The 25,931-nt window shown below is 37.5% G+C and overlaps 1 protein-coding gene and 1 long non-coding RNA gene across 6 annotated transcripts in view; one reads left to right on the forward strand and one right to left on the reverse strand.

Annotated features, from left to right (window-relative positions):
- NCALD (neurocalcin delta) overlaps positions 1 to 25,931 on the forward strand; it is a 579,604-nt gene that overhangs the window by 417,905 nt on the left and 135,768 nt on the right. The gene's annotated exons all lie outside the window — the stretch shown is intronic.
- The window catches only part of LOC140500643 (uncharacterized), a 29,060-nt gene that overhangs the window by 1,893 nt on the left and 1,236 nt on the right, over positions 1 to 25,931 (reverse strand). The window contains exons 2-4 of one of the 4 annotated variants that reach the window (XR_011965809.1): positions 25,567 to 25,662; positions 10,976 to 11,026; positions 8,676 to 9,440 (exon numbers count right to left, since the gene is read on the reverse strand). This is a non-coding gene — a long non-coding RNA (uncharacterized lncRNA). Of the gene's footprint in view, positions 1 to 8,675; positions 9,441 to 10,975; positions 11,027 to 23,405; positions 24,718 to 25,566; positions 25,663 to 25,931 lie in introns of those variants that run through there. The other 3 variants (XR_011965811.1, XR_011965812.1, XR_011965810.1) reach the window with 3 other exon arrangements.

A 25,931-nucleotide genomic window follows, 5' to 3' on the forward strand; every position in this document is an offset into this window, starting at 1 on the left:
TGTACCTCGTTATGTATATGTTATATCCTCCATTAGAATATGAACTCCTTGAGATCAGGGAATATTTTTGCCTTTCTTTGATTCCCCAGGGCTTAGTCTGGGGCTTGGTATATCATAGGTACTTAATTAATGCTTGTTGATTGATTGATTACTAAGAAGATTATTTTATTAAAGGGGGGTGGTACATTGTGCCTCCTTGGAACAGGTTTGTTTTGCTACACCAATTAGAAGAGACTGTGGTTATTACTGATAAAATGTCATGGGCAAATTCCTCTTTCTCTCTTTCTGCAGGCAACATGCAAACTGCAGTGATTAAGGGAGCGCACTGAAAATAGGTTCTAAAGCTCTAATGCTCACATGCAGATTTCTGCATTTCCCTATTTCCCTTAGGTTTTGTGAGGGCCAGGTAAAACAAGGATGTAAAAAGGATTTGTTAGTTATGAAATAACACACTCAAGGCAAAGAGAATAAGCATTTATTAAGTACCTACTATGTACCATGCACTCTGCAAAGCACTTTACAAATATTATCTCTCTCAATGCTCACAGCAACCATGTAATGATTTTCATTTTACAAATAGGAAACTGTTGCAGACAGAGGTTAAGTGACTTGCCCAGCATCATGCAGCTAATCAGTGTCTGAAGGTGAATTTGATCTGGGCCAGCATTCTGTCCGGGGCAGAGTGCAGGAGTCAGGAGGATCTGAGTTCAAATATCACCTCACACACTTGACACTTACTAGCTGTGTGACCTTGGGCAAGTCACTTAACCCCAACTGCCTCATCCTGGGTCATCTCCAGTCATCCTGATGAATATCTGGTCATTGGTTTCAGATGGCTCTGAAGGAGAAGTGAGGCTGGTGACCTGCACAGTCTTCCCTCACTCAAAACAAAGTCAAGTGCAAGTCATGTCATCATTTCTGTGATGGCATGGTCTTCTTCAGCAACAAAGGACAAGCACACGCAGCATTCTGTCCATTGTACCACCTAGCCATAGTATGATTTTTAATCCTTTGAAATGAGGTTAGATGGAATGTCAGACCTCAGCAGGAGAGGAAGAAGGGTAGAAACAAAGGAGCATTGGCTCTGTAGTCAGAGGACCTGGTTTAAATCCAGCCCTTGATTCTCAATGTCCTTGAGTAGCTAGTCATGTATTCCCCCCGGGCTAGTTTCCTAGTTGTAAACTGAAGGGATTAGACTAGGTGGTCTCTGTAGTGTGGTCCCTTCCCACTCTTGATCTGTGATTACAGCAGGAAGATACAGCTGTCTATGTGTCTGATTAGAGTTAAATACCCCCAGAGGTCTTTCTCCCCAATATGACCTCCATATCTTGGAGTTGCTCCTGATTAAGTCTAGCGCTAAAAAAGCAAACACTTTACCCACAAGGAGCAATACATTAATCCATAGTTGTTTATTAAAATGTGTTTTTCATTCTCAGTGTCCGTAGATAACAGGGAACTGACTTGGGGTCAAGGGCAGGAAAGTTTTGATGGGGGAGAGGAAGTTAGGAAAAACCCCAAAGCTGCAGTGAGGGAAGAAGGACAGGGGGGAACATGTAAAGAGGAAGTCAAAAAGGTTCCAAGACAAACTTTTGCTCTATTCACAGTTTTGCTTGGGGCACGTCCTGTTGAGTTGTTGGATTATACACTGACCTTTCCAGCCACACCCAGGCACATAAATAGTTGTCACAACCATAAAAATTTCAGGCGCAAAAAACCCAAGTCAGATTGCCTTTTCACTTCTATGTCTGCTTCTGGAGAGGATGAGAGACTTCGTAGGGAGAAAAGCCATATTGGAAAAAATGGGATAAATAGAAAATAAATAAATTAATTAATAAATGGATATAAGATATCTGCAGAATTTGGACTATTTTTTTCTAAAAGTGAAGAAGCTTAGAGGTGGTCTGGTAATAGTAATCAAAATGAGATTTCAGAATGAAAAGGGTTTATTTGTTGTTTTAATGCAAAATCTCATCACATGCAGTCAGAACAAGGAATAATAGCATTCACAGTCTGAGACTACTTTACCTTTCCAGTCTTATATCATATAACTGGTTTCCATTCATTCTGTACTCCAGCGAGATTGTTCTATGTCCAATCCTCTAAATGTGCAAAAATCAGAGAACGTTATATAGCAGTGAGGGCCCAATTCAATTAGACACCATGAACTTGTAGTGAACCTTGGTGCTTTTCCTAAGGAGCACCGAAGTAGAAGCAAAGAAGGATGATAATAGGGATGACATTGAGTTTAGTATTGGCAAGTATGGACAATGGAAGGACAAGGTAGCAAAGGATTCAAGTTGGAACACGTAAATGATTGAATAGTTCAGTTATAAGGTCAAAATTATTAAGGGAAGAAAATGAGACACAAGGAAGGGAGAGAGACAGAGACAGAGATAGACACACACAGAGACAAAGACATAGAGAGAGACAGAGAGAGATGAGATGAGAGAGATAGATGAATGGAGAGATGGATAGCTAGAGATAGATAATAGATTAGAGAGATGATTGATATAGATAATAGATTAGGGAGATGATTGATAGGTAGAGATAGATAATAAATGAGAGATAGAGAAAGAGCATTTATTAAACATTTACCCTATTGATAAAAACTAGGGGTACAAAACTATGATGGTGCCTGCTCTTAAGGAATATATGTTCTGACAGGAAAGGACAGAGCCTAAAGAAGAGCTGGAAAGCTGAGGATGGAAAGGCCAGGTAATAGTGGGAAGGTGGAGCAGATTAGAGTGATGGTGGGATAGGCAGATATGGTAGTGAAAAAGACCAGAAGGTGAGGTAAAACTGAAGAGGGAACAATGTGTTTAGATCTTCTCATGATGTGGTGGTTCTAGGCAGGAATTCACCAATTACTGAGTTGGTCTCAGGTTAGAGTCATCCCCATGGGGCCAGAAAGCCATTGTGGAGGGTAAAGTACACAGAAGACTGAGCTAGAAGTGGAGAGCAGAAGAACAGAATGGGATACAAGAACTGGAGAGATAATGAATAAATAAATCTAGGAGTGAGACAGAGGGATAGATGAAAGGATAAGAAATTATAGTCATTATTTCAGTTATTTAAAATAATTAAAACAATATTGATCTGGTTTCTGGAAAGTGAAGATCAATCAATGATCCTGTGAATCAGCTTACCATTTCAGTGACTCTCCAGTTCAAAACATCTTTCCCTTTATTCTATGCCTCTACATGTTGTTTCCCTCTGTTAGAATGTAGGCTTCTTGGGGATAATACTCCATTCTGTTATTTGTATTACAGGTATTTTACTAGGGTGACTGGAATCTATTTTTACACTTAATAAATGCTCATCTATTCATTAATAGAAAGAAATTGTGATCATAAAGGAGAATTTCTGTCTGAGATGACAGTAAATCTAAGGCATGAACATCCCTATGTTTGATTGTGTTTGAAGGAAGATGTAGATCATGGGAGTTGAAGATGTCACTGAACTAGGAGAAGAGACTGTTTAATGGAACAACATGTACATTGAAGTTCCCAAGTATATGGACAGAGGTAAAAGTGGGGAGGAAGATGGCGAGATAAGTGTTGACCTTCTTGAGAAAAGAGGGTGAATGACCAAGGGGGCTGATAGATAATAAAAATCAGGGAATAGATGGATAGAGAGGTGAAAAGGAAAAGCATTCCAGTCCTGCAGAAAACCTGGTATAAAGGAATGAAAATGGGAGTTGGGTTCTGATTTTTTTTCTTTCTTAAAAATGTATTTATTTTCAATTTTCAGCATTTACTTCCACTATTGTGTTTGAAGAACAGGGAAAAGCTCTTTGTAGGAAGAAGAACAACATATCAGTTGGCCTATAACACTAGATTAGGGACAATCTGGGTCTGTAAAAGAGTTTTACCCTAGAAGCATTAGAGAGTCACTGGAGTTTTTTGAGTAGGGGAGCTGCACTTAAGGTAAATTACTGACAGCTGAGTAGAAGGTGGATTGGAGTAAGTAGAGACTTAAGACAAGGAGACTGATTAGGACACCAGAGTAATGGTGCAGTAGGGATATGATGAGATCTTGAACTAGTCTGGTGACCATATGGTAGAAACATATGTTAAAGACAGTGTGAAGCAAGAAACATCAGGATTTGGCCACTGATTTGATATGTGAGGTGAAGTTCCAGGACTTAGGGATTTGAAGATTATGCCCAGGTTGTGTCCCTGAGAGACCAAAAGGATGGTAGTGTCCTCTGTGGAAATCAAGCTCCAAAGAAGGATGAGTTTGAAGGGAAAGATAATGTTCTGTTTTCATATTTTGAGTATGAGACATCTGTAGAACAACTGGCTTGAAATATCTAGTCATCAGCCTTCAGTGCTGGAGAATCCCCTACTTTCTTCCACTTTTGGAAGGAGAGGTAAGAAAGATTTTCTTTTCATGGAGTTTGAAGCTTTCTTTTTGCTATTTTCACTTATTTCTCCAAGCCCAGTTCTCTATCCACTATTTCACCTAGCTACCCAACCATGGAAGAGTACGTTGGACTATAATCTCACTTGTCCTGAACACTACTGACCATCTCCTGTTATTACATGTTATCTTCTTACTTGATTTCTGGGACACTGAACTTTCCTGGTTTCCCAGAATTATGAAGGGAAGAAGGGAATTTCATTCCCTGAAAATCTTAAAAGGGAAAAAAAGCTTGACTATGTGCTTATTGGTGTTGGTCTGCCATAAAGCACAAATTAACTTGAGGGAGGGAATCTAAGGATTGAACCAATAGGAAAAAGAAACACTTTATTTTCGACATCTCCAGATTGCATTCATAGCAGCTATTTGTTTTCTCTCTACTAATACTACTTTCCATGAAAAACTGAAGCTGTGCAAAAGGTAGATCAATTAATCAGATCCCTCTGAAAATTCCATAACTTCCTTTAACCTGGGATTTGCACCAGGTTGACTTATTTCACATCTTTCAGATTGAGACTATTCTTGTGAATTGAGTTCTGCACCTAGGTTGTCAAGAGTTTTAATATATTCTCTAGTTTTATGAAATCTGTGAGATCATAAGACCACACAAATGCGAATGTAGAAATTTGTTCAGAGATGAAAGTTATATTGCATGTGTATGAGGGACTGTGCACATTTTATTGGGAAAACAGGGCCTTTTCATAAACTTAAATTAAATCATGGATAGTAATTGCTAATAGTCTTGGTCAAGAGAATTTGTCTAGTCAACAGAACTTAAAACATTTTAGTCCCCAAGAAATTAAATTGTTCTGTATCATTATGTACTTCATTACTTGAGAAATATTATTCTATGATGTCATACGTATAGGTTCTTGCCTCACCAGATAGATTGCTAACAACCCAAAAGTGTGGCTTATATGTTATACTTTTGTTTTTGTAATCACTCTTCTCCCTTCCATTATCTACAATAGTAATCTCCATGTAATAGAAACTCAGACTGACCAATGTCTGTGCAGGTTGAATGAATTTCAGAACTTGGGTCAATTTTCCCAGAGTACTGGGAAATCTTGGAAACTCTTTTTAGATAGTTTGACTTAAATGTGCCCTTTGGGGGAAAAATGAAAAAGAATGCTCGATTTGTAGTCAAAGAACAAAGGTCCAAATTCTGACTCTGCTGCTTACCAGCTATGGAAAGTTGGATAAATCACTTTTCCTCACAGCCCTTCTGGTCTTCAGTTTCTTCAGCTATAAATTTGAATGGGCTGGCACAGAAGAGATCCCTTCAAGTTTTATATACTGTGATATGATATTTTTAGGGGAAAAATATGTGTGTGATGGCTAAAGTCTCAATCATAGCTAATATAAAAGTTAGTAGCCTTACCTGCTAACTGTCCAATGTTTCTGGTAAATCAGCATTAAGATGTCTAGCATCCTAGTGTCTGTTTCAACCATGTGTCAGATGACACCTTGTGACTAATTTTTGGAAAACAGTTGCCTGCTTTGGTTCTAACCTCGTAGTTTTGGCCAAAATTGAGATTGGCTGGTTAATATCAGATGTTCATTTGAAAAAATACACATCAATGTACGCCTGACAAACTAGCTGCCACTGACCCAAGAGTTTGTTTTTATTAGAGCAGCTTATAATGTGCTTTGAAACCATGTTGTCTATCTGTAGCCATACTTAATATGGTCACAAACTCAGAAAGAATCCTATGAGATGCTTCTTTAGTGAGAACTTTTCTAAGTCCATGCCCAGGATTGTAAAAAGTCTTTCTCTATTATGCTAGGGAGAGGTCTGGCAGGTTAATTTCAGACGACACAGGTGAAAAATGAGTCACTATTATATGCAGATGGCCAATTGTGAATAATTTCCCCTGTGGTGGCAAGAACACACTTATCCACTGTACAAGGAATGTGGAGGTCAGAAAACCCAGATATTTATACTGGAAACCTCACTGTTTCTATGAGGAAATATCCTTATTAATCACCAGCCTGTCCAGTATTTACCAGGTCAGCAAAATCAGGTGGTAGCCTAACATAATAAACATATTCTGTGCCTTGGGTTTCATGTTTAGTGGCAACATTAGGAGCTTAGCTCTTTGGAATAATTTTTTGTTTTGCTTGATGCTACATATTTGTTAACAAGGAATTTATCTTTCCTCCTTGCCCCCATTCCCCCAATGAAGTGGAGCTCAGGAGGAAGAGAAAATTGATTTCTGTTAATTAAAGGTACATTTTAATTTTAAAAAGAAATAACATACACATGTAAGTGTGTGTAAAATAGCAAAGTTTAAAAACAGGTGATGAAAATATGAGATCTTAGGAGGCGATGAGGTCAGAAAAGGCAATAGCACCCTAGGTAGCACTATAGATGATAAACCTTGAGTTGAGCTTTGAAAGATCCTAGGAATTTTAAGGCAGAAGTGAGGAGGAAGAGTGTGTGAGGTATAGAAGACAATGTAAATGCACAGAGATGGAAGATAGAAGGTTGCACTATATATAAGAAATGGCAAGAAGGACAGATATGCAAGACTATAGGGTATATGAAGGGAAAAAAATGTGCAACCCATTCTATCAAGAAGTGTTTTAGGGTAAAATATTAATAAGTTCAAAAAGGATTTAGATAAACAAGTGAATGACTTATCAAGAGATATTACTGAGGGAACTTGTGGTATTTTGGGGTCATCTGTACTTTAATGACAAAATCCAAGAGGGTACCAATGCCTTTCTACTACATATCCCTTATCCCTGTTGTGAAAGGCAGACCATTGGACAGGAATGGAATCTTGACCTGACTCAGTATGACCATTCTTAATTTATATTACAAAAACAACAATGTAATATATGCCCCCTCTCTCCATCAATGGAAGCTTTACTTTCATACACAGTAATATAACAGTGCAATCCAAAATTGATAAAATCACATCCTTATCAAAAGACAAGAGTCTAAGATTACCACCATGTGGTTGGGGATCTCAGACCAAATCCATAAATGAGGCTGACAATTTGGCTTGGAAGATACTCCATAACCTGTCCCCTTCCTACCTTTCCGGTCTTTTTACACCTTAATCCCCTTTTTGTACTTGGTGATTCAGTGACACTGGCCTTCTTCCTGTTCTTTTCAGAAGTTACAGCATCTCTCCAAGCATTTTCACTGGCTGCCCTCCATGGCCTGAAACTCTCACTTCCAATTACCACTTCCTGGTTTCTCTGGCTTTCTTCAAGTCTCAGCTAAAATCTTACCTTCTATAAGAACCCTTTTTTCCTGATCGCCTTTTAATTGTAGTGCCTTCCCCCTGCAAATATCTCCAATTTATCCTGTATGTATCTTGTTTAGTTGTTTTCATGTGATCTCCTCTATTAGGCTATAAGTTTCTTGAGGGCAGGGATGGTTTTTTACCTTTCTTTGCATATCGGTGTTTAGCACAGTGCCTGGCACTCTTAATAAGTGCTTGTTGATTTAGCTTAGCTTAGCTTGACTAAGAAACATATCAGTTTGGCCTGTGAACATATTAACTATGAGGAGGGCCACTTCTCCCCTAAGGAAATGGCACAATACTGTCATTTTTAAAAAAGTCATATTAAGGGAGCAACTCCATGTACAAGATTGGTTCTTTATAAAATTTTCTTATTTTAAAATTATGGAATAAAACAAGCATTTCCATAGCATAGTAGGATAAAAAAGATGGTTGTGCACAAAACTGTAGATCTGCATAGATAGCTTGCTACTCTTTTCAAATATACCACAAAATTTTCATATAAATTTCTTTTTTGTCTTCCCTACTCCCTGACTTAGAAATGGCTGCTATTAGACACAAATAAGTGTGTGTGTGTGTATGCACATATATATGTAATATTATTTTATGCATTCTTCTATTGATCAATTCTTTCTCTCATTGCGGATAGCATCTTTCTTCATAGGTCCTTTGTAGTTAATTTGGATATTTATAATTGTCAAGATAACTTATTCAAAGTCATTCTTAAAGCAATATTACTGTTACTATACGCAATATTCTCATGATTCTGCTCATTTCACTCTTCATTATTTCATGAAAGTCTTTCCATGTTTTTCTAAGATCACTGAGCTCATCATTTCTGATAGTATAGTAATATTCCATCCAAATCATGTACCACAACTTATCCAACCATTCTCTAATTGATGGGCATCGCTGCAATTTCTAATTCTTTACCACCATAAAAAGAGCTGCTATAAACGTTTTAGAACACATAGGTTCTTTTCCTTTTTCCTTCATCATCTTTGAAAATAAACACAGTAGTGATATTCCTTGGTCATGGGCTATAGGCAGTTTAAATAACTCTTTGGACATAATTCCAGAATGCTCTCCAAATGGTTGGATCAGCTCACAGTTCCACTAACAATGAATTAATGTACCAATTTTTCTATATTCCCTCCAATATTTGTTGCTTTCCTCTTTAACTACTTTAGCCCAATCTGGTAGGTGTGAAATGATACCCCAAGCTTGTTTTAATTTGTATTTCTTTAATCAATAAGGATTTAGAGCATTTTTTCATACAACTATAAATTGTTTGAATGTCTTTATTGAAAAACTGCCTGTTGCTATACTTTGACCATTTATCAATTAAGGAATGTCTCATATTCCTATAGGTTTGATAAAGTTTTTAATGTAATGAGATTGGTTTTAAACCAAGAGGAAGTCAGAACCAGGCCTACAGATATCAGGCCTTGGGGTCAGAATCTCTGGCATCCAACTTCATTGGTTTACCAGGTAGCTCACACATAAAAGTTAAATTGTTGGTGGTATAAATTTGTGCAGTTGGTTAATTTGTTTGAATGTTGAAATGTATCCATTATGTAAAAGTCTCAAGTCACTCACATATGCATCCTTTTTTCTCCAGAGAATGCAGATTGAGTTAAACTCCAGACTCTTTTGCCATTTAGGATTTTATATGTCAGCTCTGGTCCAGAGGATTCTGGAGGATTAGTCAGTTTTGGGTCTCTTCAGTGCTTGGATGGACATCAGGAGGTGGCCAGGGATCTAGGATCAACCAGGGGAAAAAAATGAGAATCCAAGGCAGCATGGCTTAGTAGATAAGAGGACCAGACTTGGAGCCAAGAAGACCTGAGTTCAAATTCTACCTCTATCACTTACTAGCACTATGTTTCTAAGTAAGTCACCCAACTAATAATAAAAATAATAATGTTGATCTTAATAATAGCAAACATTTGTATAGTACTTATTATGTGCCGGTCACTGTGCTGCACACCTTACAATTATTATCTCATTTGATCCTTACAACAACCTTAGGAGATAAGTGCTATTATCATTCTTATTTTATGGATGAGGAAACTGAGGTAAATAGAGATTAATGGCTTGCCTAAAGTCACACAGTATGTGTCTGAGGTCAGATTTAAACTCAAGTGTTCCCAATTTCAGGTATGGCACTCTATTTAATGTCCCCTTAGCTGCCTCTGAGCTTTAATTTCCTCAAAAGGTAAAAACAGAAAGTTGAACTCTGGCCACTTCTAGCCCTTATTTTATGATCATATAATTACTATCTACCTGCCCTTGCTTATCCAGATTCCTAGGATAACCCAGATCTAACAACCTCCCAAAGATGCTCCAGAAGAGGATATTCTGTTTGATTACTATCCCATGGACCATCTGATCCTGTTTGTTTATATGTCCCATACATAAATACCCTGATTGCCCAACTAGATTTCAAGATCTTCAGAGGGAAATCATTCCTTTTTTTCTTTCATTTCCTAGAAATTATAAGCTCATAGGATCATGTATTCAAGGTTTGAAGAAACCTCAGAGGCCATGTAGATCTTCTAGGTCAACTCCTTCTTTTGAAATGTAAGGAAAGGAAAGTTTGTAGAACTGAGACCCAGAGAAAGTATGTGACACTCAAGGATAAGACAGCTAGAAAGCATAGGAGGAAAACTTTAAACCCATGTCTCCAGATTCATTGCTCTTCCTACTATACATTACTATCTCTTCTAAATTCCTTTATTAACCTCTTAATTAGCTAGCATAGTGTTGGGCACATGATATGTATTTATTAAATGCTTCTGGAATGAACAGGAAGACAAATTTATCTCCAATGACAATTGGCAAGAAATGTGGTTTGCTCCATGGCTATGCAAGAATACATTACATGATGGTGGGCCCTAAATCAGGCTAGGATTGATAACCATCTAATAAACCAATTATTTTCATTCTGGAAGACCTGGATTGGTTGAGGGTATGATGTAGAAGGGCATTCATACATGACAAAACTCCTTGAGGGCTTAAACTGTTTGATTTTTGTCTTTGTATCACCACCACCTAGCAGTGTCCAGTACATAGTAGTAATTTAGTAAATGACATTCCCTATTAAGCTACTAAAGTGACTTTCCAAAAACTAAGGTCTGATCACATCACACCCCCCCCACCTACCCCAACCTTTACTCAATAACCTCCATTGCCTTCCTATTGCTTCCAGGAACAAATACAGAATGCTTTGTTTGGCATTCAAAGCCCTTCGTAACCTAGCCTCCTCCCACCTTTCCAGTTTGCTTACACCTTACCTTCCAACAGCACATAATCTTCAATCCAACAGCATTGGCCTCCTGGCTGTTCTGCAAACAAGACAGTCCATCTCTCAGTTTGGGGCATTTTCTCTGACTATTCCCCATACCTGCAAAGTTGTCTCTCTGCTCTCCAAATACTGATCTCTTTGGCTTCCTTTAAATCCCAATTAAAATTCAACCTTCTACAAGCCTTCCAAATCTCCCTTAATTCCAGGCTTTCCCTTTATAATTTATTTCCATATATATATATATATATGTATATATATATATATATGTCTGTATGTATATACATGTATACATACATATATATGTTTACATATTGTCTTCCCTATTGGATTATCACTTCATTGAAGGCAGGGACTCTCTTTTGCTTCTTTTTGTATCCCTAGTGCTTAGCAGTACCCAGCAGAAACTTAATAAGTGTTTATTGAATGAATGAATGATCAAGAGAATGGTCAAGATGACCTCTACAGTCCCTGCAGGTTCTAGGAATATGTGCTCTCCCTTTTCCACAAAAAAGGAGATAAATTTAAATGATGACTGAAGACAATTTATAACAATCTCTAGAGAAAGAGCCCATATCACCTATCTTTCTAATATATTTCAGTGTCTAATAATACTCACAGTTGGGAAGATCCTTCCAAAGCAGTCAATTTCCAGTGTCTTTTGTCTAAACTGAACAATAGTTTTCTTTCTAGCTAAGTACTACATTGTATTTATTGCATTAACAGATCAGTATTTCTAATTGAATGTTTAGAAATGGTGGCCTATTTCATATAATAAGAATAACAATAAGACTTTGTTCACAGACCATTCCCTAACTAAGGCATTCAGGGTTATGTACACATTTCAGACATAGGACTTAAATAGCTCCAAAAACCTACAATACAAAGCTTAATGACAATGGTAATGCCAAGGGTATCTGGTAAACTCAAAAGGGCTAATACTCGTAAGCAATAGCATTGTTACAATAAGAATAAATTCTAACTGCTCTTCAAAAGTTGGAAATGGACAGATGTGGTGGATGGGTTGGAACTTGAGCTAATGCTCCAATTATGAAGGAAATTCCCCATCTCTATCCCTCCATCTTGAATAGCTTAAGAAAACCAGCTGGCTAAATGAAGACTTTTTACAATGAAGAAAACACTGATCGTAGGTCTTCACCTGTTCTGTCTTGATAGCTCATCAAAAGCATAGCCAGTCAGCAGGACAAACTACCTACATCAAATTTGTGCAATGAAATGTTAAACTTATTTCTCTCCTTCAGGCTTTATTTTTTTATTAAATTATTTTATTTGCTTTCAATGTTCTACAATCACTTCCATATATCTTAGATTTTTTTCCCCTCCCTCCCACTTATTCCTATTCTCTCCCTGAGTCCACATACAAACTTGTATAGGTTCTGCACGTACATTCCTATTAAATATATTTTCACCTTGGTCATGTTGCATAGAAGAATTAAAATGAATGGAAGAAACCATAAAACAAAACAAAATAAAACATAATACAAAAGAAAATGCTCTGCTTCTACCTGGAATCCAATTCCATAGTTCTTTCTCTGTACGTGGAAGGCGTTTTGCCTTGAGTCTATTGGGAATTTTTAAAGTCCTTGCATTGCAATGAAGTACTAAGTCTTCCAGAAAAATTACTCACATAATGTGGCTGTTGCTGTGTACAAAATTCTCCTGGTTCTCCTCCTTTTACTCAGCATCACTTCATATAAGTCTTTCTAGGCCTTTCTGAAATCTTCCTGTTCATCATTTCTTATAGCCCAATAGTATTCCATTACATTCATATACCACAACTTGTTCAGCCATTCCCCAATTGATGGGTGTCTCCTTGATTTCCAGTTTTTGGTCACCACAAAGAGAGCTACTATAAATATTTTTGTACATGTACAAATATTTTGTACATATAAATATTTTTGTACATCTTCCATTTCTATGATCTCTTTGGGATACAGTCCCAGAAGTGATATTGCTGGGTCAAAGGGTATGCACATTTTTGTAGCCCTTTGGGCATAGTTCCAAATTGCTCTCCAGAATGGTTGGATCAGCTCATAGCTCCACCAACAATGAATAGTGTCCCAGTTCTCTCACATCTTCTCCAACATTTATCATCTTCCTGTTTTGTCATGTTAGCTAATCTGATAGGTGTGATGTGGTACCTCCGAGTTGTTTTGATTTGCATCTCTCTAATCAATAGTGATGTAGAGAATTTTTTTATATGACTATAGATAGCTTTAATTTCTTCCTCTGAAAACTCCCTTTTCATATCCTTTGACCATGTATCAGTTGGGGAATGACTTGTATTCTTGTACATTTGACTCAGATCACTATACATTTTAGAAATGAGGCCTTTATCACAGATACTAGTTGCAAAAATTCTTTCCCAGTTTTCTGCTTTCCTCCTAATTTTGGCTGAATTGGGTTTGTTTGTGCAAAAAGTTTTCAATTTAATGTAATCAAAATTATCCATTTTGCACTTCATAATGTTTTCTATCTTCTGTTTAGTCAAAAATTTCTCCATTCTCCATAAATCTGACAAATACACTATTCCTTGCTCCCCTAATTTGTTTATAGTATTAATCTTTATACCTAGATCATGTATACATTTGGACTTTATTCTTGCGTGTGGTGTTAGGCATTGGTCTATGGCCAGTTTCTGCCAGACTGTCATCTAGCTTTCCCAGCAATTTTTGTTAAACAGTGAGTTCTTATCCCAGAAGCTGGGGTCCTTGGGTTTATCAAACAGTAGATTGCTATATTCGTTGACTAATGTGTCTTGAGTACCTAACCTATTCCATTCATCTACCCCTCTGTTTCTTAGCCAGTATCAAGTGGTTTTGATGATTGCTGCTTTATAATACAATTTGAGATCTGATAGGGCTAGGCCACCTTCCCTAGCATTTCTTTTCATTAGTTCTCTTGATATTCTGAAACTTTTGTTCTTCCACATGAATTTTGATATTATTTTTTCTAGCTCTAGAAAATAATTATGTGGTAGTCTGATTGGTATGGCACTGAATAAGTAAATTAATTTAGGTAGAATTGTCATTTTTATTACATTAGCTTGGCCTACCCACAAACAACTGGTGTTTTTCCACTTACTTAGATCTGACTTTATTTGTGCAAAAAGTGTTTTGTAATTGGATTCATATAGTTCCTGGGTTTGTTGTGGCTGGTAGACTCCCATACATTTTATAGTGCTACCATAGCTTTAAATGGGATTTCTCTTTTTATCTCTTCCCTTTGGGCTTTGTTAGTAATATATAGAAATGCAGATGATTTATCTGGGTTTATTTTGTAACTTGCAACTTTGTCAAAATTGTTTCTTATTTCAAGTAGTTTTTTTCTTGATTCTCTGGGATTCTGTAAGTATATCATCATATCATCTGCAAAGAGTGATAACTTAGTTTCTTCTTTGCCTATTCTAATTCCTTCAATTTCTTTTTCTCCTCTTATTGCTATAGCTAGCATTTCTAATACCATATTGAATAACAGTGGTGATTATGGACATCCTTGTTTCACTCTGATCTTATTGGAAATGCATCTAGCTTATCCCCATGGCATATAATGTTTGCTGATAGTTTTAGGTAGGTACTACTTATTATTTTATGGAAAGTTCCATTTATTCCTGTGCTCTGCAGTGTTTTCAATAGGAATGGGTGTTGTATTTTGTCAAAAGCTTTTTCTGCATCTATTGAGATAATCATGTTGTTTCTGTTAGTTTTGTTGTTGATATGATCAATAATTCTAATAGTTTTCCTAATATTGAACCAGCCCTGCATTCCTGGTATGAATCCTACCTGATCATAATGTATTATTCTCATGATAAGTTGTATTCTTTTTGCGAATATCTTGATTAAAATTTTCACATCTATATTCATTAGAGAAATTGCTCTATAATTTTCTTTCTCTGTTTTGGCTCTTCATGGTTTAGGTATCAGAACCATATTTGTATCATTAAAAGAATTTGGGAGGACTCCTTCTTCCCCAATTTTCCCAAATAGTCTATATAGTATTGGAATTAACTCTTCTTTAAATGTTTGATAGAATTCACTTGTAAATCCATCTGGCCCTGGAGATTTTTTCCTAGAGGGTGCTCATTGATGGCTTGTTCAATTACATTTTCTGAGACGGGGTTATTTAAGTATTCAACTTCCTCTTCTGTTAATCTGGGAAATTTATATTTTTGTAAACATTCATCCATCTCATTTAGATTGTCTAATTTATGAGCATTCAGTTGGGCAAAGTACTTTCTAATTATTGTTTTAATTTCCTCCTCACTGGAGATTAGTTCACCCTTTTCATTTTTGATATTGGTAATTTGGTCTTCTTCTTTCTTTTTTTTAATTGAACTGACCAAAGGTTTATCAATTTTATTGGTTTTTTCATAAAACCAACTCTTAGTTTTATTTATTAGTTCAATAGTTTTCTTAATTTCAATTTTATTAATCTCTCCTTTGGTTTTCAGTATTTCTCATTTGGTATTTACATGGGGGTTTTCAATTTGTTCTTTTTCTAGCTTTTTCAGCTGCATGCCCAATTCATTGATCTCCTCTTTCTGTATTTTATTCATGTAGGCATTCAAAGATATAAAACTTCCCCTAAGAACTGCTTTTGCAGTATCCCATAAGATTTGGTAGGTTGTCTCATTATTGTCATTTTATTGAATGAAGTTGTTGATTGTTTCTATAATTCATTGTTTAGCTCACTCATTCTTTAGGATTAGATTGTTTAGTTTCTAATTAATTTTTGGTTTATATTTCCATAGCCTTTGATTACATATAATTTTTATTGCATTATGATCTGAGAAGAATGCATTGACTATCTCTGCCTTTCTGCACTGGATTGTGAGGTTTTTTTATGGTCTAGCACATAGTCAGCTTTTGAATATGTGCCATGTTCCACTGGGAAAAAGGTATATTCCTTTCTATCCCCATTCAGTTTTCTCCAGAGATCTATCATATATAACTTATCCAGAGTTTTATTCACCCCCTTATCTTCTTTCTTGTTTATTTTGGGGTTAGATTTTTCAAATTCGGAAAGAGGGAGGTTGAGGTTCCCCACTAGTATAGTTTTGCTGTCTGTTTCTTCCTGTAATTCTCTTAATTTCTCCTCTGAGAATCTGGAGGCTATACCACCTGGAGCATATATGTTTAGTAATGAAATTGCTTCATTGTCTGTGGTGCCTCTTAGCAAGATACAGTTTCCTTGCTTATCTCTTTTGATTAGATCTACTTCTGCTTTTGCTTTGTCTGAGATTAGGATTGCTACCCCTGCTTTTTTTACATCAGCTGAAGCACAATGTATTCTGCTCCAACCTTTTACCTTTACCCTATGTGTATGCCCCCATTTCAAATGTATTTATTGTAAACAACATATTGTTGGATTATGGTTTTTAATCCATTTCACTGTCTCCATTGTATGGAAGAGTTCATCTCATTCACATTCACAGTTATGGTTTCTATCTGTGTCTTTCCCTCCATCCTGTTTCCCCCCATTTATGCTTTTAGTTCTCCCTTCCCCTCCACAAGAATATTAATTTTTGACCACTGCCTCCCTCAGTCTTCCCTCCCTTCCTTCAGCCCCCCTTCTTTTTAATCCCCTTTTCCCTTACTGCTTTTCCCTCCCTTTTAGCCTCCCCTCCCTTTTCTTTCCCCCTTCACCTCCTACTACCTAGAACTAGTTATATTTCTATGCTTAACTGAGTTTGTTGTTCCCTCCTTGAACCAAATCAGATGAGAGTAACTCTCAAACAATGCTCATCTCTCTCCCCTCTTTCCCTCTATTGTAATATATTTTTGTGCCTCTTCTTATGATGTAATTTAGCTCCTTCTGCCTCCTCCTTTTCACATCTCCTGTTACAATCCCTTTGCACCCTTAAATAATATTTTTATCATGATATCATTTACTTTATACTGCTCCCTCTATGTATATTCCTTTTATATATCATAATAAATATACAATTCTCAAGATTAACAAGTATCCTCTTCCTTTATAGTGATGTAAACAGTTTGCCCATATTGAATAACAAGATGTTTTTCCCCCTGTTTACCTTTTTATGCCTCTCTTGAGACCTGCGTTTGAAGATGGAATTTTCTATTGAACTCTGGCTTTTTCATCAGGAAGGTCTGGAAATCTCTTATTTCATTGAATGTCCATCTCCTTGCCTGAAATATTATGCTCAACTTTGCTGGGTAATTGATCCTTGGTTGCAGTCCCAGCTCCTTTACCTTACAGAATTTCACATTCCAATCCCTCCAGTCTTTTAATTTAGAAGCTACAAGGTTCTGTGTGATCCTGATTGTAGCTCCTCAGTGTTTGAATTGTTTCTTTTTGGCTGCCTGCAGTATTTTCTCCTTTTGTTAGTTCTGGAATTTAGCAACAATATTCCTTGGTGTTTTTAGCTTGGGGTCGCTTTCAGGAGGTAAATGGTGGATTCTTTCGATGACTCCTCGATGATTTCTTGGATAATATTGTCCAGGCTCTTTTTTTATCATCGCTCTCTGGTGGACCAATAATCCTTAGATTTTTCTCTCCTGGATCTATTTTCCATTTCAGTTATTTTTCCTATTAGATATTTTACATTTTCTTCTATTTTTTCATTCTTTAGATTCTGTTTGATTTATTCTTGATGTCTCATAGATTCATTAGCTTCTACTGCCCAATTCTAATTTTTATCAAATTGTTTTCTTCAGTTAACTTTTGCATCTCCTTTTCCATCTGTCCACTTGTTCCTTTTAAGGAGTTATTTTCTCCAGTTAGATTTTGTTCTTCCTTTTCCATTTGTCCTATTGTCCTTTTAAATTCTTCTATGATTTCTTTTTTCATATTTTTAAAATCATTGGTCAGTTTTTCTTCTATTTCTCTAATTTGACTTTTAAAATCCTTCCTGAGCTCTTCCAAGAAGGCTCTTTGTGCTTCAGACCAGTTCATATTCCCTTCTGAAGTTTCAGATGGGAGTACAGTCTCAATGCTGACCTCTTTGGTATTTATGTTTTGGTCCTTGTCCCCTTAGAAAGATTCTATGGTCTTTTCTTTTCTGCTTTACTTCTCACTCATGATGATCACCCTTTTTCTGGCTTTTAAAGCAGATCTCTGCATCTGGGGCACAAGGTGCATTGTCCCACAGTTCTAATGCCTAGAACTTGAGGTTTTGTGTGTTGTGGCCTCTGGTTCTTTCAGCTAGAAGCTAAAATGCTGCAGCTTACCTGGTGCTGAGCTGGCTGGTGTTGGAAAGCAGAGGTCAGGTGAAGTCTTTTTGGGTTTTCCCAGAGTTACCTTGGAGCTAGCTGCAGTAAGTGTGGGAGAGGGGTGGTCTGGTCTCAGGAAGTCTCTCTGCTGAGCTAGAGCATAGGCAAGCTCAGTGGTTGATGATCCTGTCTGTGCTAGTGTCTTCCCGATTTCCCTGGTGTATTGAGGCATGCCTGGGGTCCTGGTGTTGGTGGTTGCAGGCTCCAAACCCCTGGGGCTCAAGATCTCCTCCTGGTTTGCTGAGGTGGGGTTGTCTAGGATAGCTCCAGTCCTGCACTGATCCCCTTCAATCACAGCAAGAGGGACCCTCCTTAGTGATTTTCCTAGCCTCACAGGCTAAGAGACTGTTTACCCCTTTGGCTGATCCCACTGTTCCAGGATTTTTCCTGGGAAAATATTCTCTGGGAGCTTCAAGGTCAACAAGGGGAGGGAGATAGCAATTACTGATCACTCCGCCATCTTGGCTCCTGAAATTTCCCTCCTTCAGGCTTTAGAAGGTAAAACTTCATACCCTTTCTGGCAACAGAAGGAAGAAAAAACATCCTTGCATCTCTCTCCCTAATCTTCTAAGGTGGATGGTCTTATCTTTGGCTTCCCCCAGATAATTCCTTAACCACTACTATTGGCATGATTTTGAGTGAATACCAAATTCCAGAGCTACTTTTAAAAAATAAGGTGGACATTCACATACAACAAACTTAACCATGTGGTTTTTGCCTGGGAAACAAGCAAAATCAGCTGCCAAAACATGTAGTAGTACCTGGTGTGCTAGCTTCTCCATCCCAAGCCTCTCCACCAGGTTAAGTGACTCTGGAGAGAAAAGGGGATGGGGAGATACTTCTGCAGCTTGAGTTTCTTTTTAAAGGAACAGGAAATAAAGAGATCATGACAGCATCCTTTAAATTCTTAAATGCTAAAGTTGAGATTCCAGCAAAGCACAGAGTTCCCAGAGTATAGGACAAAAGCTTTCCTGAAAGTAGAAGGCTAGAGTAGGGTCCCTTTACAAAGTTTGCCACCAGCTTCTAGAATGTGAATTATTGGTAGGAGGCAATCTGCTCCTACCACTTCTATTTTGAATCTATGGCAGGTATCCCACTAAGACTTTACTAAAGCCTGCTCATAAAATTCAGTTAAAATGCAATGGATTCTGAGAGGAATTTTGCATTTTTTTAGCCCAAACTTACAGATGGATATTTTGGAATCCATTGGCCACCAAATGTCCACCAGCTCCTTCCACATTTTCTGTTGCCATAGATATAATGTTTCTAGAGGCCTAAAGATAACTCTAGTAGCCAGAAGAATGTAAACACCTACAGAGCAGAGATTGTTGAGTTTTGTCTCTGTATTCCTTGAGGTCTTGAATATTACCTTGAATACAGTTGTTAACATTTATTTATGCATACAGTAGTCACCAAATAAATAAATACATATTTTATATATATACTGACTTCACTCATTTAAGACAGGGCCTGTGGTTTTGTTTTCAGGTACACAGGTAGCTTTGGCTGTGGTTTTCAGTTCCATCGATAATTTAAAGATGGTAGCAACTTCCATGGATTGATCCTTGGACAAGAATGCCTATGGATGGTTTGAATGGTGTTTTATAGAATCATGTCTAGAAAAAGTTTAGAGATTGACTAGGCCAACCCTCTCTCTTACAAATGAGTCTGAGACAAATGAAGTCAAACATGTCCTCTGAATCATAATCCAATACTCTTTTTACTACAACATTGGTTCCTGACTCCCTTGTGACTACTCCCACATGGTGCTGAGGAACTCTGCCTTAGTTAAGAATTTTCTGTTTTCCTGACATTATTTACTAATGTGTGTGTATGTGTATGTATGTGTGTGTTTATATGTACCCTGCTAATGGCAGAAGAGAATCTCAAATGGGTTATTTCTTTGAAATTACTTTTCATCCCTGCTAGATCTGTATTCATTATCACTACTTAGGTCTTCTATCAGGTGATGTTCATTTTGCTGTGGTTCAATCCTTTTTCAGTCATGTCTGACTGTCCATGACTCCATTTGGGTTTTTCTTGGCCAAGATACTGGAGTGCTTTACCATTTCCTTCTCTAGCTCATTCCTCCAGATGAGGAAACTGAGGCAAACAGAGTGAAGTGACTTGCCCAAGGTCACTCAGCTAGTAAGGTTAGAGGCCAGATTTGAATTCAGGAAAAGTAGGCTTCCTGACTCCAGAACCAATGCTCTATCCACTACACCACCTAGCTGCCCAAATGACATTTATAGATTCAAGAAATCATGGAATTTCAGACACAGAAGGGAACTCAGAGGCCTCTAACTGAGCATCAGATTGAACAAGTATCCTCTATGCATCACACCTAGCAAGGGCTCATCCAGCCTTTGCTTGAAGTCCTCTAACAAGAAAGATTTCACCAGATGGTCCTTCTTCAAGGCAGTCCATTCTACATTGGCACAGCTCTAATTGCTAGCAAGTTTTCCTTACATAGTTCCACCTTGTTGTACCTAGATGCCTGGGGCTATACCAAAGCCCTGCTTCTAAGTCAACATCAAACCACTATTGACTCTTCTTTGGATATTCAATCAAAGCCCTCAAATCCAGGGCACTTCTTCATCTTCTCTGTAAGATCAGCTTCAGGGACTTTGTCAAATGTTTTGATAAAATCTGGGGAAACTATATCTTCACTATTGTCTTCATCCACCTGTCTAGCAATCCCTAAGCTAAGTGACCCAGTAAATAGAACACTGAGCCTAGAATCAGGAAACTCTGAGTTCAAATGCAGCTCAGATATTTACTAGCTACATGACTTGGAGCAAGTCACTTAACCTCGGATACTTCCTCAAATGTAAAATGGGGGTATTAACAGGAACCACCTCCCAAGTTTGCTATGAGGATCAAATAAGATAATATTTGTAAAAATGCTTAGCACAGTGCCTTGTGTATATAGTAAACACCTAAGAAATGCTTATTCTCTTCATTTTCTTTTCCCCTGTCAAGAAAAAAATGAGGTTAGCTTTATATGACATAATAATAATAACTAGCATTTTACAATTATTTTTTCATTTTCACAACATTTCATTTCACAACAACCCTGGGAGGAAGGAGCTGTTATTATTTCTATTTTCCAGATGAGGAAATAGAGGCTTAAAAAGGTCAAGTGACTTACCCGGAGTCATAAAGTAATAAGTGCCTGAGGCTAGATTTGAACTCAGGTCCTCCTCATTCCAGGGTCAAGGCTCTATCCACTGTGCCAACTAGCTGCCTCCCTTCACGGTTTTTCAAAGGTCACCTACTGTGATTCAACAGCCACATCTTGTCTTTTCGATATCCTAGGATCTCATTCATATTATCAAGGATAGCTAGGTTCTCTCTTATGATCTCAGATTTTATTTTGGGTACCAGTTCCATATTTGCCCACTTAGTTTTGTCCTTTCCAGTCCAAAGATCATTCTTCTTGGCAAAGAAAATAGAGACAATGGGTGGAGTAGTTTCTTCTCTCTGTGACCTGTTTGATCGACCTCAAAGAGCCTTCCTGTCTCCTCTTTGATCATCTGAAAAGCTAATCAGAAACTACTTAAACGAACTCTTCTTAAATACTCAATATGACACAACATTTTTATATCCTGACAAGGTTTGCAGAAAGCAATTGTGTTATATTTCCTGAATATTTGGGGGTTGAGGAATCCTTGTTCCTGTATGTGAGATGATCATGAATCACTAACGTGAGGTTTCTTCTTCCATTAGCAACAAATCCTTTTGAGGCAATGGATTGTACTCACTAGCCAAGCTCTGAGTGAATAAATGGACAGTTGAGCTTCATTCTCAAGGACATTTTCTTAAAAAGAAATCTCACTTCTGAAAGTCTTAAGATGGGAGATGTCTGAAAAATTAAACTATGCATTCACATTAGGAGTATATAATCTTTTCTTCACCTAGTAAATCACTTTTTCCATGTTGTAAAGGCTTCCTTAGCACATACAATGTTACTGTCCAAACTGAGAAAGTTCATTTCTCAAGCTCAGTGGTGGTTCAAGCTCAGTAAAGAAAATTATATATAGAAAAAGGGTTCAAGGGATTCAGGTTCTCCTAGGTAAGCAGCTATTCCCACTGCTCTATGCTCATAGCTTCCTCCCAGTGTTGTCAATAGGCACAAAGAAGAGAGAGAAATCCCTGGATTCCCTCCTCCCACCCTAATAACTCACTCAAAGTCGAAAGGTACAAACACCCTAAATTAGTCCCAAAGCAGACTGAGCTATCTCTTCCCTATTACTCTTATAGTCTACTAAAGATTTATCATCTTTAATACAATCCCTGTCACAAGTGACCAATCAGGGGTGCTATCTTATCTCAATAAGATACATGCTCTTCAGAAAGGGTCCAAAACATATGCCTCACAGAAAGCACTTGCCTAATTCCATGGGAGGTGACCCAATTTAGAAGATGGAGGTTTCCCTGAACACCTTTATTAGATATCCTACGTGTTTTATTATACCAATTGGGCTTTCATTGATAAGGGCTACTCTCTCCACTAAGGCAGGGTTCCAATCTCTACATCTGAGTGGATTATTTTGCAAGTTTATTTGGATAAAAAAGATCACTATTATTACTAAGAATAATAACAGCTGGCATTTATATCATGCTTTAAGATTTCAAATAAACTTTACAAACAGAATGTTCCAAGCCTTTGGGAACACCCTGTATGTTATATCATCTGATTAACTGGCAAACAAACTACTGATGATCATAAGCAATGTAATTTATATCAGAATCAACAGCTTAAGTATCATTTGGTGCATTGTAAATACTGATACTAGAAGAAATCAACCTGTGCTCTGGACCACTTGCAAAGCCTGAAGGGTATGACCCCTCAACCACAGTGCTTTGGAACCACTGGCATAGAATGTGTCTTTGTCCTTTGGGGAAGATGTGCTAGTATTTTGTGCTATCATTTTAAATTAATAGATTCTTAAATGAGACTCATTGAAATCCATAATATCAATAGGGGAAGAAAAATAGCTCAAAATCAGGAATGTATTATAATCTGTATATCTTTACAAATTAGAAATATGTACTCTATCATATATATGAGTGTATATATATGTATGTATATATATGTATGTATATATATATACATACTTTCCCTCTTTTTCTTCTTCCTCCTCCTCTTTCTTCTTCCTTCTTTTTTCTTCTTTTCTCTCTCATTCTTTTTCTCTGTCCCTCTCTGTCTCTGTCCCTTTCTCAGAACCATGTGGTTCTTAGAAAACTGGCCTTGGAACTAGGAAGACGTAAGTTTAAGCTCTGTCTCTGACACAAGATGGCTTTGTGACCCAGCAAAGAGTTCTGTTCATCAACACATAGCTGCTCTCAGTGCTCTAGTCAACTTTCCAAGGCTATATGCAAAGGAAATTCCCTAGCCAGCAGTTCTCAAAGTCTTAAGACCCTTTCAGACAGTCTACAAGGTCAAAACTTTTAAAAATAATCATACTGAGATGTTTTTATTTCTGATACAATAAATGTCAATAGATATAATCTACATCAATAAAAGCTGTTTGGGAAGGCTCCAATAATTTTTAAGAGCATAAAAGGTATGTGAACCAGTGTCCTATACCAATGAAATTGCTGGTCCCAACCCAGATAGATAGGAGAGATCATAGATTTAGAAATGGACAGCAGCTTAGAAGTCATCTGGTAGAATCCCCTCATTTTACAAGTGAAGAAACTGAGACCCAGAGAAATGTTAAATGACTCACCCAAGGTCATATAGTTTATTTTCAGCTAGATTGCGCCCATATCCCTACACCTCAAATTTGGTACATTTTCAGCTTTTTGATCAAGACTCAGTGCTGCTCTGTCATTAATGCTGACAAAGGTAACAAAGTCTTGTCATTGAGGAATGTTAAGATGAGGGGGTTTCCATGAACTTGCTGATTCTTGCTAGCTACTACCAGAGTGCAATTATGTGTGTGTGAGGGTGGGACTGGTTTTTTTCCTAAGGAATTATTCTGTAGTGCTATTCCTTACCCAATGCATATCTTATAAATAGGATTCCACATGTCAAGTTCTTCACTATAAATGCCTGGATTTAAAAACAACAAAAATAACAGTAACCTGTCATATTTAAAAAGCCTCCTTCAGTCCTTTTTTGTTTGTTTGTTTGATGTATTCTCAGCGGTTGGACATTTGCACTTCCTGGTAAAACACAACTAGGCACAGAGTGACATAATGCAGGCTGGTGACAGAAGAAATTTGTGGCCAAGTTCAGGTGCATTGTTGAGGAAAGTCTGGGATCAGGAGACGGTTAATCTTGATATGAATTCAGTTGAACTGGTTATGTATTATCCCAGCACAGCCTCCTTCAGAATGAATCCATCCCCTCAGCAAAGATTTCTATTCATCCACACACAGAGGACTCTGGTGTCATCCCACATCAACAGATTGCACCATCAGTTGTTAGGAATTTTAAAAACCGAAAATGATTGTTTTTGTTTTCTTCTATCTTGTTCCAAGATCGGGATACAATTTGAAAAAGCAAAAGTTTGTATTAATTCTAAGTCACAACACAAAATAATATTGTTACAGACTTTTTTTAGTTCAACAGGGAAGAAGTTTTTCCATAATGTTTCTTTAAATTACCATGTTTCAAGTCAAGTCAGCAAATATTATTAAATGCTTACTGTGTGTCAAGCACTGTTCCCCACCCCTGGACATTAGACTTTCCCCTATACCCTGAAACACACTGGTCACAGTTGGTGTACTCCTTGCTCCCTGCCTTCCTAGTTCTCCCTCTACTATGGTCATTTGGTAACTTTTCTTTCTTTGAAGTTCATTCAACCTGTATTTTTCACCCAGTCAAGCTTCTGGAAGTGCTACTGACTAACCTCCAGGACACACTCCTTCCTTCCTCCACAAGATGGGTGCCTAGCTCATAGCCATTCTCTCTTCTCCCAACACCTGCCCTCATGGTAGAGGACTTCAATATACATGTTGATAATTCTTCAAACACCTGATCCTCCCAATTCCTCAATTTACTTATATTCTATGATCTATTCTTCCTCCACACTGCAGGTACATACAAAGATGTCCATTCCTTTGATTTTGCCATCACTGGGGAGTGTTCCATATTCATGTTTGTGAGCTCTGAAATTCCTTTGTCTGATCCTAATCTTACCTCACCCTGTGCCTTTCAAATCTAATCCCTGTTCTTCAACCTTCTTGTGACCTACAATCACTTTATCCCTTATTGCCTTCTGAGAGCATCTCCAGTGCACTGACTGTATCCTTTCATCTTTTTCATTTTGATCTTTCCAGTTCAGCTCTATACTGTCTTCTTTTGGGTTACTTGTACCTTTATCCAGAAGTCCTTGCCCTGACAAATTCCCCAGTCTTGGATTGTTGTCACCATCCATTATCTTTGCTCCAATTTATATGCTTCTGAATGAAACTAGAGAAAAATCACAAAATGGTGGACTCATTTGTGTTACCTAATCTCAGCTGAACCCTAGCTGTGGCCTGGCAATTGTTTTACACCTCCCAAATTGACTTGCTCCCACTCACTACATCAACTTTCCAAAACCTTTTCAACTCTCCTCAAACTCCCATGGCTCCCCCCCCCAAAGCTATCAGCCAAGAATCTTACCTAATATTTCACTAAAAAAACTTGAAGGCATTCGCAGACAGTTGTCTCTCTGCACCTATCTCCTCTTTTCCCCT

This window comes from Notamacropus eugenii, chromosome 4 (genome assembly GCF_028372415.1).
Source record: "Notamacropus eugenii isolate mMacEug1 chromosome 4, mMacEug1.pri_v2, whole genome shotgun sequence".
NCBI classification, from domain to species: Eukaryota; Metazoa; Chordata; class Mammalia; order Diprotodontia; family Macropodidae; genus Notamacropus; species Notamacropus eugenii.